This window comes from Bubalus bubalis, chromosome 11, assembly GCF_019923935.1.
Source record: "Bubalus bubalis isolate 160015118507 breed Murrah chromosome 11, NDDB_SH_1, whole genome shotgun sequence".
Taxonomy (NCBI): domain Eukaryota; kingdom Metazoa; phylum Chordata; class Mammalia; order Artiodactyla; family Bovidae; genus Bubalus; species Bubalus bubalis.
Genome location: NC_059167.1, coordinates 102003977 through 102019159, shown reverse-complemented (window position 1 = coordinate 102019159; position 15183 = coordinate 102003977). Strand labels below are relative to the sequence as shown.

Genomic DNA, 15183 nt, shown 5'->3' with positions numbered 1-15183 from the left:
TGTGTTCTTCCATTCTTCTCCCCAGTTCGGTGAGTATCTTTTGAACCAATACTTTGAACTCTTTGTCAGGTAAATTATTATCTCCATTTCAGCATGGTCTTATCTTGTTGGGGCTTCCCTGGTGGCTCAGATGGTAAAGAATCTGCCTGCAATGCAGGAGACCTGGATTCAATCCTTTGGTCAGGAAGATCCCCTAGAGAAGGGAATGGCAACCCACTCCAGTATTCTTGCCTGGACAATACCATGGACAGAAGGGCCTAGCAGGCTACAGTCCATGGGGTTGCAAAGAGTCTGACACAACTGAGTAACTTAACACTTACCTTGTTCTTTCATTTGGTACATGTTCCTCGCTTTCTTCATTTTGCTTGACTCTCTGTGGTGGTTTGTATACAGAAGATAAAACAAGAACCTCTTCCCATCTTGAAGGAGTGGCCTTGTATAGGAGGTGAACATTCTCACTCAACCCTGTCTCAGCTCATCGTTGTTTCTGAAACCTCTGTGCTTATCCAGACAGCTTTTTATATTTTTAATAGTTCCAAGTAGTTGAGGATGTGCCAACACCTGTCATTGTCCCAAGGGGGAGGCATTTAGCACCTACATTCAGGCATACTGGACATCAGATACTCAGGCATCAAGTTTTAAGTTTCTTTTTTTTAACTTGTTAGTTTGTATTAGGATATGGCTGATTAACAAATAATGTTGTGATCATTTCAGGTAAATAGTGAAGGGACTCAGCCATACCTATACGTATACAAGTATACATTCTCCCCCAAATCCCCACCTCTCAGGCATCAGCTTTTAAAAGTATTCAAATATATACTTTCCTATGAGACTACAAGCATAAGCCTCACTGTCCACCAGAGGTAAGTGATCAGTGAATATTCCCTGAGCAGCATTCACAAAAACAAGGGTACCAGGTGCATGTGAAGCTCCCCTCCAGGAGACTCTGACACTCTGGAGTGTAGCAGAGGGTGAGCGCAAAGATAGTGTCTACCCTCTACGGTCTCTGGGAAGGATAAGAGTTGGTCCCAAGATGTATACTAGTCAGAAGCCTGTCCTAATGCCACAGTCATGGTCATCAGCTAATAGGCCTCCTTAAAGGCCAGGTTCCTGAGCCTGTTACCTCTTGCTGTGCCTGGATGTGGTAGGTGTTTAAGAACACTCCCTTGGACACAGTCCTGTGGGACCCATGAATATATGCCCCAGTGGATACCAGTGCCAGGCAATATAGAATTGTCCCTTGGAAGCAGTCACAAAAAATGGGGCAACATACAGGTGTACTAGCTCCTTTCTGGGTGACATCAATTATACTCCCATGGGACCAGGAACAGAAGCTCTCCTGGCTCCCAGAGCCAGGCAGTCAAGAGGCATCCCCTGTGTGGCAGCCATAAAAAGTGGGGCACCAGATGTGTGCAAAGACTCCCCTCCAGGAGACACTGGTGCTCAGGAGCATAGCAAAGGAGAGTGCAAATACACTGTCCACCAGTTTCCATCCTGGAGATTGTTTCAGGAGACTGCTTGATGTCAGTGTTAAATTAGATGCCTGCCCCTCAGACAGAGTGAAAAAATTGGCTTAAAACTCAATATTAAAAAAGCTAAGATCATGGCATCCGCCCCATCACTTCATGGCAAATAGAAGGGGAAAAGGTGGAAGCAGTGACAGATTTCCTCTTCTTGGGCTCTAAAATCACCATGGTTGGTGACTGCAGCCATGAAATTAGAAGATGATTGCTTCTTGGAAGGAAAGCTATGACAAGCATAGACAGTATATTAAAAAGCAAAGACGTCACTTTGCCAACAAAGATCCATATAGTCAAGGCTATGGTCTTTCCAGTAGTCATATGTGGATGTGAGAGTTGGACCATAAAGAAGGCTGAGTACTGAAGAATTGCTGCCTCCGAATGGTGGTGCTGGAGAAGACTCTTGAGAGTACCTTGGAGAGCAAGAAAATCAAATCAGTCAATCCTAAAGGAAATCAACCCTGAATACTCAATGGAAGGACTGATGCTGAAGCTGAAGCTCCAGTACTTTGGCCACCTGATGTGAAGAGCCAGCTCATTAGAAAAGACCCTGATGCTGGGGGAAATTGAAGGCAGAAGGAGAAGAGGGCAACAGAGGATGAGATGGTTGGATGGCATCACTGACTCAGTGGACATGAACTTGAGCAAACCCCAAGAGATGGTGAAGGACAGGGAGGCCTGGAGTGCTGCAGTCCATGGGGTCGCAAAGAGCAGGACATGACTTGGTGACTGAACAACAACAATCCTCCCAAATGCTTTAATATAAGCAGATGATCCTCCTTCACTTTAGGTTTGGGAGTCATCAACTGCCTCTGAAGTGGGCCCAGTGAGTCCAAGTATATGAGCCCTTTCAAATCAAGTTCTCAGATGGCTAGAAACTTGTAGGTCTCAGGACACAAGCCTTGTTGGTTTTCAAAGCGAGATATATTGGGCCTTTGTCTCTCAAGTGTGTGTGACAAAAGTTGGGCTGCCCAGTGTGGGGTTCTACCCCTTGCTTCTCAGGAAGAAGCTCTGGCTTTTGAGTTCCCTGTGAGGTTCATGGTGAGCTTGTATCCCAGCCTCTTCCACCCACCTCAGTGTGGTTTTCTTCTCACTTGCCCAATATGTAGTTGCCAATTAGCCAGGTTTTAGGTTTTTCTAAGAAGAAACCGCTCCACATTTAGCTGTAGACTCAGTGTGTCCATGGAAGGAGTTGAGTTCAGGATCTTCTTACATCACTATCTTGAATTAGAACTCTTCCAAACTCACTGAGGCCAGAATTACCCAGAAACCAAAACTAGACAAGTATACCTCAAGAAAAGAAAATTACAGGCCAATACCTCTGATGAACATAGATGTGGAAATTATCAACAAAATATTAGCAAGCTAAATTTAGCAATACAGTAAAAGGATAATACACTGCAATGAAGAGGGATTTATTCTAGGGATACAAGGATGGGTATAACAGAATGAATATAGAGGGAACTTACTTCAATGTAACAAAGGTCCTATATGACTACAGCTAACATCGTACTCAATGGTAAAAAACTAAAAGCTTTTGCACTATGGAAAGGCTTTTTCCATAGACAAAGATGCCCATTCTTACCACTTTTACTCAACAAAGTATTGGAAGCCCTTGTTGTTCAGTCTCCCAGTTGTGTCCCAGTCTTTGTGACCCGTGGACTGCAGCATGCCAGGCCTCCCTGTCCCTCACTATCTCCCGAAGTTTGCCCAGGTTCATGTCCATTGCATCGGTGATGCCATCCACTCATCTCATTCTCTGATACCCTCTTTTCCTTCCGCCCTCAATCTTTCCCAGCATCAGGGACTTTTCCAATGAGTCAGCTGTTTGTATCAGATGATCAAAATACTGGACTTCAGCCTCAGCATCAGTCTTTCCATCAGTATTCGGGTTGATTTCCCTTAAGACTGACTGGTTTGATCTCCTAGCTGTCCAAGGGACTTTCAGGAGTCTTCTCCAATTCCCTAGTTGGAAGGCATCAATTCTTGTGGCATTCTGCCTCCTTTACAGAGCAATTAGGAAAGAAAAAGAAATTAAAAGGAATCCAAATTTGAAAGGAAGAAGTAAGACTATCACTATTTTAAGTTGAATGACATTATATATAGAACACCCTAAAAAGCTCCATCAAAAAGCTGCTGTAACTAATAAATGAATTCAGTAAAATTGAAGGATAAAAAATCAATACACAAAAATCTATTGCAATCTACACACTAACTGAACTATCAGAAAGAGAATTTAAGAAAATAATTCTATTTACAAGTGCATCAAAAACAATAGAATATCTGGGATTAAATTTAACCAAGGAGATGAAAATCTATATATCAAAAACTACAAGACACTCATGAAAAAAATTGAAGATGACACAAATAACTGAAAAAATATTTCATGCTCATGATTGGAAAAATTAATGTTGTTAAAATTACCATGCTACCTAAAGAAATCTACATATTCAGTGCAATTCCTATCAAAATTCCAATAGCATTTTTCACAGAAATAGAACCAAAAACAAATCCTAAAATGTGTAGGGAACCATAAAGACCCCAAATAGCTAAAGCAATCTTGAGAAAAAAGAACAAAGCTGAACTCATCATGCCCCCTGATTTCAAAATCTATAACAAGGCTATGGTAATTACAACAGTATCATATTAGCATAAAAACAAACCCATAGTTCAAAGGAACAGAATACAGAGAGCCCAGAAATAAAATCACACACTTATGGTCAATTAATTTACAACAAAGGAGCCAAGAATATACCAGAGGAAGACAATCTTTTCAATAAATGGTGTTGGGAAAATTGGCTGCTGCTGCTGCTAAGTCGCTTCAGTCGTGTCCGACTCTGTGCGACCCATAGACGGCAGCCCACCAGGCTCCACCGTCCCTGGGATTTTCCAGGCAAGAACACTGGAGTTGCCATTTCCTTCTCCAATGCATGAAAGTGAAAAGTGAAAGTGAAGTCGCTCAGTCGTGTCCGACTCTTAGCGACCCCATGGACTGCAGCCTACCAGGCTCCTCCATCCATGGGATTTTCCAGGCAAGAGTACTGGAGTGGGGGTGCCATCGCCTTCTCCAAGTGAAGTCACTGGCTACATGCAAAAAAATAAACCGGACCACTATCTTACACCATATCCAAAATTTAACTCGAATTGAAGGCCTGAATGTAAGACCTGAAACCATAAAACTCCTAGAAGAAAACATAGGCAGTAACCTCCTTGACATAGGTCTTGGTAATGATTTTTAAAAATTTGACACCAAAAATAAAAGCAACAAAAGCAAAAATAAATGCGTATATCAAGCTAAAGACTTCTGCACAGCAAAGGAAACCATCAACAAAATGAAAAAGCAGTCTACAGAATGGGAAAGTATTTACAAGTCATATGTCTGGTAAGAGGCTGATATCCAAAATATATAAAGAATTCATGTAACTTAAAAGTTGAAACTTTTTAAAGTTGTAACTTAAAATTGAAATAATTTTTAAATGAGCAGAAGATCTGAACAGACATTTTTCTAAAGAAGACATACAAGTACATGAAAAGATGCTCTACATCATTCAGTTCAATTCAGTTCAGTTGCTCAGTCATGTCCAACTCTTTGTGACCCCATGAATTGCAGCATACCAGGCCTCCCTGTCCATCACCAACTCCCGGAGTTCACTCAAGCTCATGTCCATCAAGTCAGTGATGCCATCCAGCCATCTCATCCTCTGTTGTCCCCTTTTCCTCCTGCCCCCAATCCCTCCCAGCATCAAAGTCTTTTCCAATGAGTCAACTCTTCGCAAGAGGTGGCCAAAGTACTGGAGTTTCAGCTTTAGCACCATTCCTTCCGAAGAACACTCAGGACTGATCTCCTTTAGAATGGACTGGTTGGATCTCCTTGCAGTCCAAGGGACTCTCAAGAGTCTTCTCCAACACCACTGTTCAAAAGCATCAATTCTTCGGCACTCAGCTTTCTTCACAGTCCAACTCTCACATCCATACATGACCATTGGAAAAACCATAGCCTTGACTAGATGGACTTTTGTTGGCAAAGTAATGTCTCTGCTTTTGAATATGCTATCTAGGTTGGTCATAACTTTCCTTCCAAGGAATAAGTGTCTTTTAATTTCATGGCTGCAATCACCATCTGTAGTGATTTTGGAGCCCCCCAAAATAAAGTTTCCACTGTTTCCCCATCTATTTCCCATGAAGTGATGGGACCAAATGCCATAATCTTCATTTTCTGAATGTTGAGCTTTAAGCCAACTTTTTCACTCTCCTCTTTCACTTTCATCAAGAGGCTTTTTAGTTCCTCTTCACTTTCTGCCATAAGGGTGGTGTCATCTGCATATCTGAGGTTATTGATATTTCTCCCGGCAATCTTGATTCCAGCTTGTGCTTCTTCCAGCCCAGCATCTCTCATGATGTACTCTGCATATAAGTTAAATAAGCAGAGTGACAATATACAGCCTTGACGTACTCCTTTTCCTTTCCTATTCATCTACAGCATTAATTATCAGCAAATCAAAAATGCAATGAGCTTTCACCTCATAATTGTTAGAATGGCTATTAGTGAAAAGACTAGAAATAACAAGTGTTGGTGAAGATGTGGAGAAAAGGGAACCCTCATGAAAAGCTTTGAGAATGTAAAATTGTGTAGCCACTATGGAAAAGAGTATGGACGTTCCTCAAAAAATTGAAAGTAGAATTACCATATGCTAAGTCACTTCAGTCATGTCCGACTCTGTGCGCCCCCATAGACGGCAGCCCACCAGGCTCCCCTATCCCTGGGATTCTCTAGGCAAGAACACTGGAGTTGCCATTTCCTTCTCCAATGCATGAAAGTGAAAAGTGAAAGTGAAGTCGCTCAGTCGTGTCTGACCCTCAGCGATCCCATGGACTGCAGCCCTCCAGGCTCCTCCGTCCATGGGATTTTCCAGGCAAGAGTACTGGAGTGGGGTGCCATTGCCTTCTCCGGAATTACCATATGATCAAGCAATTTTAATTCTGGGCATTTATCCAAAGAAAACAAAAATACTAAATCAAGAAGATATCTGCACACCTATGTTCATAGTGGAATTATTTACAATAGCCAAGATATGGAAATAATCTAAGTGTCCATCAACGGATAAATTGATAAGAAACTGCAGTGGATATATATATAGAAATGGTATTCATTCATAAAAAAGAATTAAATCTTGTCATTTGAAACAATATGGATGGACCTTGAGGGCATTATGCCAAGTGAAATAAGTTAGAGAAAGACAAATACGATGTGATTTCTCTTATATGTGGAATCTGCACACGCACACACACACACACACATAAAACTAAGCTTATAGGTAACAGAGAATGGTAGTTGCTAGGGGCTGTGCGTAGGGGATGGGGAGAAATGACTGAAATGTGTGGGGTTCTTTAAGTAAATTGATTTTTTAATTTGAGAAAGCAAATCTTAGTTGTAACCAGTATATATTAATATTACGTATAGTCATAGGGATACTAGAAGGATACTTACCAATATGAAAATGGTGTTTATCATGACATAATCAGATGACTGGTAATTTTTAGTTTCTTCTCTTTTGCACATTTGCATTTTTTAAATTTTTCTGCAGGGCACATTATCTGCATAATAAATGATTATTTTCCTACATGAGTGTTATCTACATAGTTAAAAATTGTTTATATTTTTTAAAAAATCCTACCCATACGAAAAGTAAATTTGTTTCTGTTCCGCATTAACATTTTAGGTTTCAGTTCCAGTTGTTTTGAGGATATTTCACTAAAATAGAGCAAAATGATTATTGAATTATGAGTGTAGGATGAAATATCATATGACCCTACTTTTACTTTTAAATAAAATTTAGCTTTAGAAAGTTGGAATATTTGAATTTTGTAAAGGTATTAATATAATTTGTTAACTAAGGAAGTGTGTGGATAGTATATTAAAAGTTTTTGAAAAAGCATCATTAGTGCTATATTGACACCTTATTAGAGGGAGGTGAATGGATTGGCATTCAAGTCAAATCTTCCTTCGTATTTCCAAAATCTGGCTAAATTATATTTAAGAACAATACCCCCACCTATTTACTAACTTAATGGCTTTCATTCGATAATGTCCATGTACCAGGTGCTGGGCCCAGCCTTATACTGCAAAGAGGAGGGTTTAATATGTGTGGGAACCACTTTTTTTGAAGCAATAGTTTGGTCAGGGAACTCTGTTAATAATTAAATGACTTGTTGGCTCCTGAAATTTTTAAAATGTAAGCAATATGCTCTCCTAGTTCTAAAAGAAGCATGTATTTCTCCAAATATAAATATTCAGGAGAAGCCGAGGGCTTGTGGGTTAGCAGGCTTCTTTGCCCGTTAATACTGTTCCTCCCAGGGTGACATTTAAATTTTTTGCAGTGACTCTTGTGCATTTTCCTAAATAGCATCCTGCATAATTTTATCACCATTGGAAAATCCTGTTTTATTGACGTGACCTGAATTTGTATTTCTTCCATTTTCAGTGTATTTCTCACTTCAGATCCATTGCCATCTCTGCTACTGAAATTTAGTTTTTTTGAGACAAACAGCTTGTGTGTGTGTGTGTGTGTGTGTGTGTGTGTGTGGTGTGTTACTACATAGTAAGTTTGAATGTGTCCATATGAATGTGAGTTTTCCTGGGAAAATACAGTGCGTGCATGCTAAGTTGCTTCAGTTGTGTCTGACTCTTTTCAACCCCATGGACTGTAGCCCACCAGGCCCCTCTGTCCATGGGATTCTCCAAACAAGAATGCTGGAGCAGGTTGCCATGCTCTCCCCAGGGGATCTTCCCAACCCAGGGATCGAACTCACGTCTCTTAGGTCTACCTGTATCGGCAGGTGGGTTCTTTAACCACCAGTGCCACCTGGGAAATCACAGTACATGCATATAAAAATACAGAAATTCAAAACATTGTTTTTATTTTTGTACAAGTTTATATGCTTGTTAAACATGTTAAGGAGTCAAATTATGAAAGATTAGGAAACAAAGTACTTTTGAAATAGGAATGTAGAAATATATTTTGGTTATTCTGTTGGACACATGGAGTTGGGTTTTTAGTATTTTATGGTGATGTTTCTGGCACTCTAATTGCTATTATGTCATTCTGTACATTTTAGAGAAGAAGACCAGGGCATTAGGACAGAATTAAGCTGAGAAATGACTGTGGACCTTGAGTGAACTCTTTCTGAGTCAGTCTTGCTCAGGAGAGTAGTCATGGTCCTAAGAACTTCTAGCCTGTCTTCCCTAAGACATTTCGTCAGGAGGAGGGTGCCCTGCAGTAGTTTAACCAGGAGGTGTAGCAAAGGCGACTCAGGAGCTCCAGGAGTCAGACTGCTCTAGGTCAGGCTGGGTGACACTGGGGTCCTCTGAGAACTTGGCCCTGTGTTTAATTTTTAGTTTGGTCTGAGATTTGTGACATACGAAATTTAATCGAATCAAACATGGAAACAGAGATCTATTTTTGCTTATTTGAGAATAACAATTCTGCCTTTATTTACTTACTGTGATAGTAATAAATATGAGAAATAAGAGATGCCAGCTTCCCAGTGTTGTATTTTCCCTGTGGAGTCAGACTCCTTTCACCTTTATCAGGTCTCCAGAAGACAGAGCTGCAATGTTAACTGAAGGGCCAGTTTGCATACAGAAGGACCTTCAACCCTTTACCTGTACTTGCAGCATTTGTTACATTAACCTTTATTTATTCTTTTTGCTCCTTTTTTTATTTTTTTGCCCCTGTGAATTCAAATTACTTTCCCATGTCATCTCCTTTGTATTTGTTCAATGACTTGGCTGGAAGTACCACCTGCCCTGCCTCTAGGTAAAGCCTGTTGTGATAGACCTCAGAGGTGCAGCCTTGGTCATGCCCACATTCCCCTGGGCTGACAGTGGCCTTAGCAGAGCTTGCTGTTATTATCTTTGTCCCTGATTGCTCTATCAGGTTGTGCACCTCTGGTGGTATCACACCCAGCTTTTAGACTTTACTAATTTCTAGCTGCTTGCTGTATTCCTTTTAACAGTATGCTGGGATATAAATTGCTCAACCGTCTTATCTAATTAACTTTGGGCCCTTTTGCAGGAATAAGTCTTTGAGGCCAGTCTTTGAGCTTTGTTTTGACTACAGGAGGGCTGTTCTGAGCTGTCTTTCCCTGGTTCTCCCTGTTAAGCCTCCATGCATGCTAAGTCACTTCAGTCGTGTCTGACTCTCTGGGACCCCATGGACTGTAGCCCACCAGGCTCCTCTGTCCGTGGGATTCGCCAGGCAAGAATACTGGAGTGGGTTGTCATTTCCTTCTCCAGGGGATCTTCCCAACCCAGGGATCGAAGCCAAGTCTCTCATCTCCTGCCTCGGCAGGTGGGTTCTTTACTACTAGCGCCACCTGGGAAGCCATGTTATGCCTCCACTGGTCTACAACTTAGCTTATCACTCTTATAAAGCTTCCATCCTCTTAATTCCTTATCACCAGAATCTCCATGGTTTTCAACTGTGCCCTTGGGCTTAAACTTCCCCACATCTTATGCCAGATAAAATGAGTTCCTTTGGGAAATTCAAAGCTCTCTGTTCTCATGGATTGCCTCGCCCCCTTGGCAGAATATCTGTGCCACTGCTCTAGAGCTTGGGGCAGGGATATTGGTCTACTTCTCTCAGAATGACACCCTTGCTTGACCAACAGTGTTCTGAGTGGGGGAGTAGCTTGTAGTCTTTTCAGTCTGCTTCTCCTGGCGTGAAATCTCTGCCCACAAGTGAGCTGGGGCCAAGGGGGTTTGGCCCCAGTTCTCAGCCGGGGATAGAGCTTCTGAGTTGAGAGTTATGGAAGGTAGCCCTCAGCCTCACGGCTATGCTTGCCTGGAATAGAGCTTCTGCAACCTGAAGCTGAGGAGATAAACAAATGCTGGTGGCCTGGTGCTCCTGGGGAGCAGATCTAGTTTCCTTTGAGTTGAATTTTGAAAATTTTTGAAAAAAAAAAGATCAGATTCAATCAATTTCCTTCTGTCTCCGCTTACCAAACTTGCTCAGCCAGCAGTGCATCCTTCCCCAGGCATGGTTGGCATGACTGGTGGTTGGCAGACTGATTCCAGGTGGCACAGCCACATGGGCCACACACATCCGGTAAGACTCACCACAGGACAGGAATAGAATTCCTGTTTTAGTGCTCTTTCAGTCCTTTTGTTTACAACAAGAGAAAAGCCTCATTATGGTGCTTTAATTCTTTAATGTCTAAGCCTTTCTTACAAGGAAAAGGCAGACCCCAGGTTCAGTACTTAGGGTAAGTAACCATGTTTCACTAGAATGTAATTAATTTTTCAGTTGCCTTCTCCTTGTAGCAAGTGATATTTCCCATTAATGTGTCGTTCAGTCACTAAGTTGTGTCCTACTCTTTGCAAATGGGTTGCCATTTCCTTCTCCTATGGCAACCCACTCCAGTGTTCTTGCCTGGAGGATCCCAGGGACAGGGTAGCCTGGTGGGAGGCTGTCTATGGGGTTGCACAGAGTCGGACACGACTGAAGTGACTTAGCAGCAGCAGCAAACTGCAGCACACCAGGCTTCCCTGTCCTTCACTATATCCCAGAGTTTGCTCAAACTCATGTCCATTGAGTCAGTGATGCTGTCCAACCATCTCTTTCTCTGTCACCCCCTTCTCCTCCTGCCCTCAGTCTTTCCCAGAATCAAAGTCTTTTCCAATGAGTTGGCTCTTTGCATCAGGTTACCACAGTATTGGAACTTCAGCTTCAGTATCAGTCCTTCCAAATGAATATTCAGGGTTGATTTCCTTTGACTGGTTTGATCTCCTTGCCGTCCAAGGGACTCTCAAGAGTCTTCTCCAGCACTAGAGTTGGAAGGCATGAATCCTTCAGTGCTCAGCCTTCTTTATGGTCCAGCTCACATCTGTACATGACTACTGGAAAAACCATAGTTTTGACTATATGGACCTTTGTCAGCAAAATGCTGGCTCTGCTTTCTAATACGCTGTCTAGGTTGGTCATAGCTTTTCTTCCAAGGAACAAGTGTCTTAATTTCACGGCTACAGTCACTGTCTGCAATGATTTTGGAGCCCAAGAAAATAAAGTCTGTCACTGTTTCCATTTTTTCCCCATCTATCCCGATGAAGTGATGGGACCAGATGCCATGATCTTCATTTTTTGAATGCTGAGTTTTAAGCCAGCTTTTCACTCTCCTCTTTCATCTTCAGGCTCTTTAGTTCCTTTTTGTTTTCTGCCATTAAAGTGGTATCATCTGTATATCTGAGGTTATTGATATTTCTCCTGGCAATCTTGATTCCAGCTTATGAGTCATCCAGTCCAGCATTTCCCATGACGTACTCTGCAAATAAGTTAAATAAGCAGGGTGACAAGATACAGCCTTGACACACTCCTTTCCTAATTTTGAACCAGCCCATTGTTCTATATCTGGTTCTAATGGTTGCTTTTTTCCTAGATATAGGTTTCTCAGGAGACAGGTCAGGTGGTCTGGTATTTCTATCTCCTTAAGAATATTCCACAGTTCGTTGTGATCCACACAATCAAAGGCTTTAACATAGTCAATGAAGCAGAAGTTGATGTTCTTTTGGAATTCATTTGTTTTCTCTTTGATCCAGCAGATGCTGACAATTTGATCTCTGGTTTCTCTGCCTTTTCTAAATCCAGCTTGTACATCTGGGGAAGTTCTGAGTTCAAGTGCTGTTGAAGCCTACCTTGGATGATTTTGAGCATGACCTTGCTAGCATGTGAAATGAGTGCAATTATGTGGTAGTTTGAACATTCTTTTGCATTGCCTTTCTTTGGGATTGCAATGAAAATTGACCTTTTACAGTCCTGTGGCCACTGCTGAGTTTTCCAAACTTGCTGGCATATTGAGTGCAGCACTTTCACAGCATCATCTTTTAGGGTTTGAAATAGCTCAGCTGGAATTCCGTCATCTCCACTAGCTTTGTTCATAGTGATGCATCCTAAGCCCCACTTGATTTCACACTCAAGGGTTTCTGGCTCTAGATGAGTGATCACAATATCATGGTTATCCCAGTCATTAAGACCTTTTTTGTACAGTTCTTCTGTGTATTCTTGCTACCTCTTCTTAGTATCTTCTGCTTCTGTTAGATCTTTGCCATTTCTGTCCTTTATTGTGCCCATCTTTGCATGAAATTTTCCCTTGCTGTGCTAAGTCGCTTCAGTTGTGTCCAATTCTGTGCAACCCCATGGACTGCAGCCCACCAGGCTCCTCCATCCACTGGATTCTCCAGGAAAGAATACTGGAGTGGGTTACCATGCCCTTCTCCAAAATGTTCCCTTGGTATCTCCAATTTTCTTAAGAGATCTCTAGTTTTTTCCATTCTATTGTTTTCCTCTATTTCTTTGCATTGTTCATCTAAGAAGGCTTTCTTCTCTCCCCTTGCTATTCTCTGGAACTCTGCATTCAGTTGGGTGTATCTTTCCCTATCTCCTTTGCCTTTCACTTCTCTTCTTTTCTTAGCTATTTGTAAGGCCTCCTCAGACAACCACTTTGTCATCTTGTGTTTCTTTTCTTTGGGATGGTTTTGGTCACTACCTCCTGTACAGTGCTACGAACCTCTATCCGTAGTTCTTCAGGCACTCTGTCTACCAGATCTAAGCCCTTGAATCTATTTGTCACCTCCACTGTATAATCATAAGGGATTTGATTTAGGTCATACCTGAATGGTTTAATGGTTTTCCCTACTTTCTTCAGTCTGAGTCTAAATTTTGCAATTCTTTGTCCATAGAATTTCCCAGGCAAGTATACTGGAGTGGGTAGCCATTCCCTTCTCCAGGGGATCTTCCTGACCCAGCAATAGAATCTGTGTCTCCTATATTGGTAGGCAAATTCTTTACTGCTGAGCCTCCAGGGAAGCCCCAATAAAGTGATACCATGTATATATGTAAAGTATGTAGCACAGTGCCTTAAAAAATGAATGTACTAAAAATATAGCTATTCCCCAGTTAACTAAACTCTTTAAGACTTCATCACTTATATCTAATTTCCTTCACAAATCTATCTCAATCCATCTCCCAACAGTGCGGTATCAATAGTTGGAAATCATCCCGTCTCCACCTCTTTATAATTGGTTTGCTTCCCTTTTGCCCTTGTATGATTTATACAGCACTTAGGTCTCCCTATGCATCTTGTGATATTTAAGCTGTATAAAATCTTATGCCCATAGACTGTGAATAAGAAGGTTGAAATTAGATTCTGATCATATTTTTCCTTTGGATATTCACAAAGTAACTATGCAGTTTTGGGGTCCTCTGGGTGTCGTGAGATAGCCAACTTAATAGTATACCTTTCCCCATTTGCATCATCATCAGCCCATCCACACTGGCGTTGTTGAAGACATGTGGATTGTGTTAAAATTTACATGGTCATATGCTACCATCTCATTTTTTAACTCTATTTGTGGAATGAAGGTTTCATGGAAAACATTTTGCTCTAGAGTTGTGAATGTGCTTAGGAAGATTCGTGTCATACATCATGACAGCTCTTTCCCTATCATTGCCACATGCACTTGCCTCCTTATTTGAAGTGCCTTCTTTAGCATCTGCCATGCACATCCGTTTTTGGTATTCTTGTTCATGAAGACAACTGCTGGTACACCTGTATATGTTTGAGTGATAGCACATTTGATTAAATAGACATGCCCATTAGAATGACATATGCTGAAATAAATCTCCCAGTGTGTATTTTAAGATAACACAATAAACTCACTTTTGAGTTTATCAGCAAACTCAGAAATTGCAAGTCGACCCAAGAGTCTGTTAATTCCACATATGGCCCATTCCCTGAAGGGAGATGTTTGAATACAGTTTTGTTTTGTTTTTTTTTAAAGTGGGTTAGCTGACAGAAAATTTAATTCATATGCTAAAGTGTGTCAGGCAGCTGAGTGCCAGCATTTGGCTCATCATTAGCTTAAATTGTGGGTTTAATCAAGTTCCTTCACTTAATCTGCATGTTTGTGTTCAAAACCTAGCATCCTGCTTTAAGGAAAAGCCTACCTTTTATTTCTTTTGGATAGTCCCCAGTTTCCTGAAATCTGATGAAGACAGCCAGTGAAGTGAATCTAATTTGGGTGGTTGAATACTGAGGAGGAATCAGGGAGACTGCATGGAGTGTTGCTTTCATTAAAATAGCTTTGTCCAAGAAGACATTTCACCATACTCTTGCATATGTTCCAGTCTTATTTCCATTTTGCTCTTCTTATGTTAAAAAGGAATTCTATTAAAATGAAAACTTGGTTTTAGAAGTATATATATATATATATATATACACATACATACAGGATCAAGGCAGCGGATTGGGTTGAATGCTGTTATTCAACAGATTTCGCATGTTTGCCATGGAATGAGAAAGCAGTTTGGTGTACCCTCTTTGATACAAAGCCAGCACGTGTAATGGAGTTTATTTGTTCAGAGCTGGGCATCAGGTGTAATAGAATTATGCAGTGTGTTTATGTGACCCTGGCTTTTATATCCCTGTAGTTGCTCATTCATTCATTTTTCAGATATAAATTAAAAAGTGGAGATTGTAGATTAGATGTGCCAGGGCTCATGTGGGCTATGTGAAATGTAGTTTCTCTCACTCTTGGAACTTACTGAATCATGACAGAAATATAAATGAGCTCTTAGAGCAATATTCAACCTTTACGAGAATTCATTTC

General features: G+C 41.2%; 1 protein-coding gene and 1 long non-coding RNA gene across 2 annotated transcripts in view; both read left to right on the top strand.

Annotated features, from left to right (window-relative positions):
- Nucleotides 1-15183, top strand: part of MCC (MCC regulator of WNT signaling pathway) — a 523821-nt gene that overhangs the window by 182951 nt on the left and 325687 nt on the right. The gene's annotated exons all lie outside the window — the stretch shown is intronic.
- Nucleotides 1-15183, top strand: part of LOC123328270 — a 29274-nt gene that overhangs the window by 12702 nt on the left and 1389 nt on the right. The gene's annotated exons all lie outside the window — the stretch shown is intronic.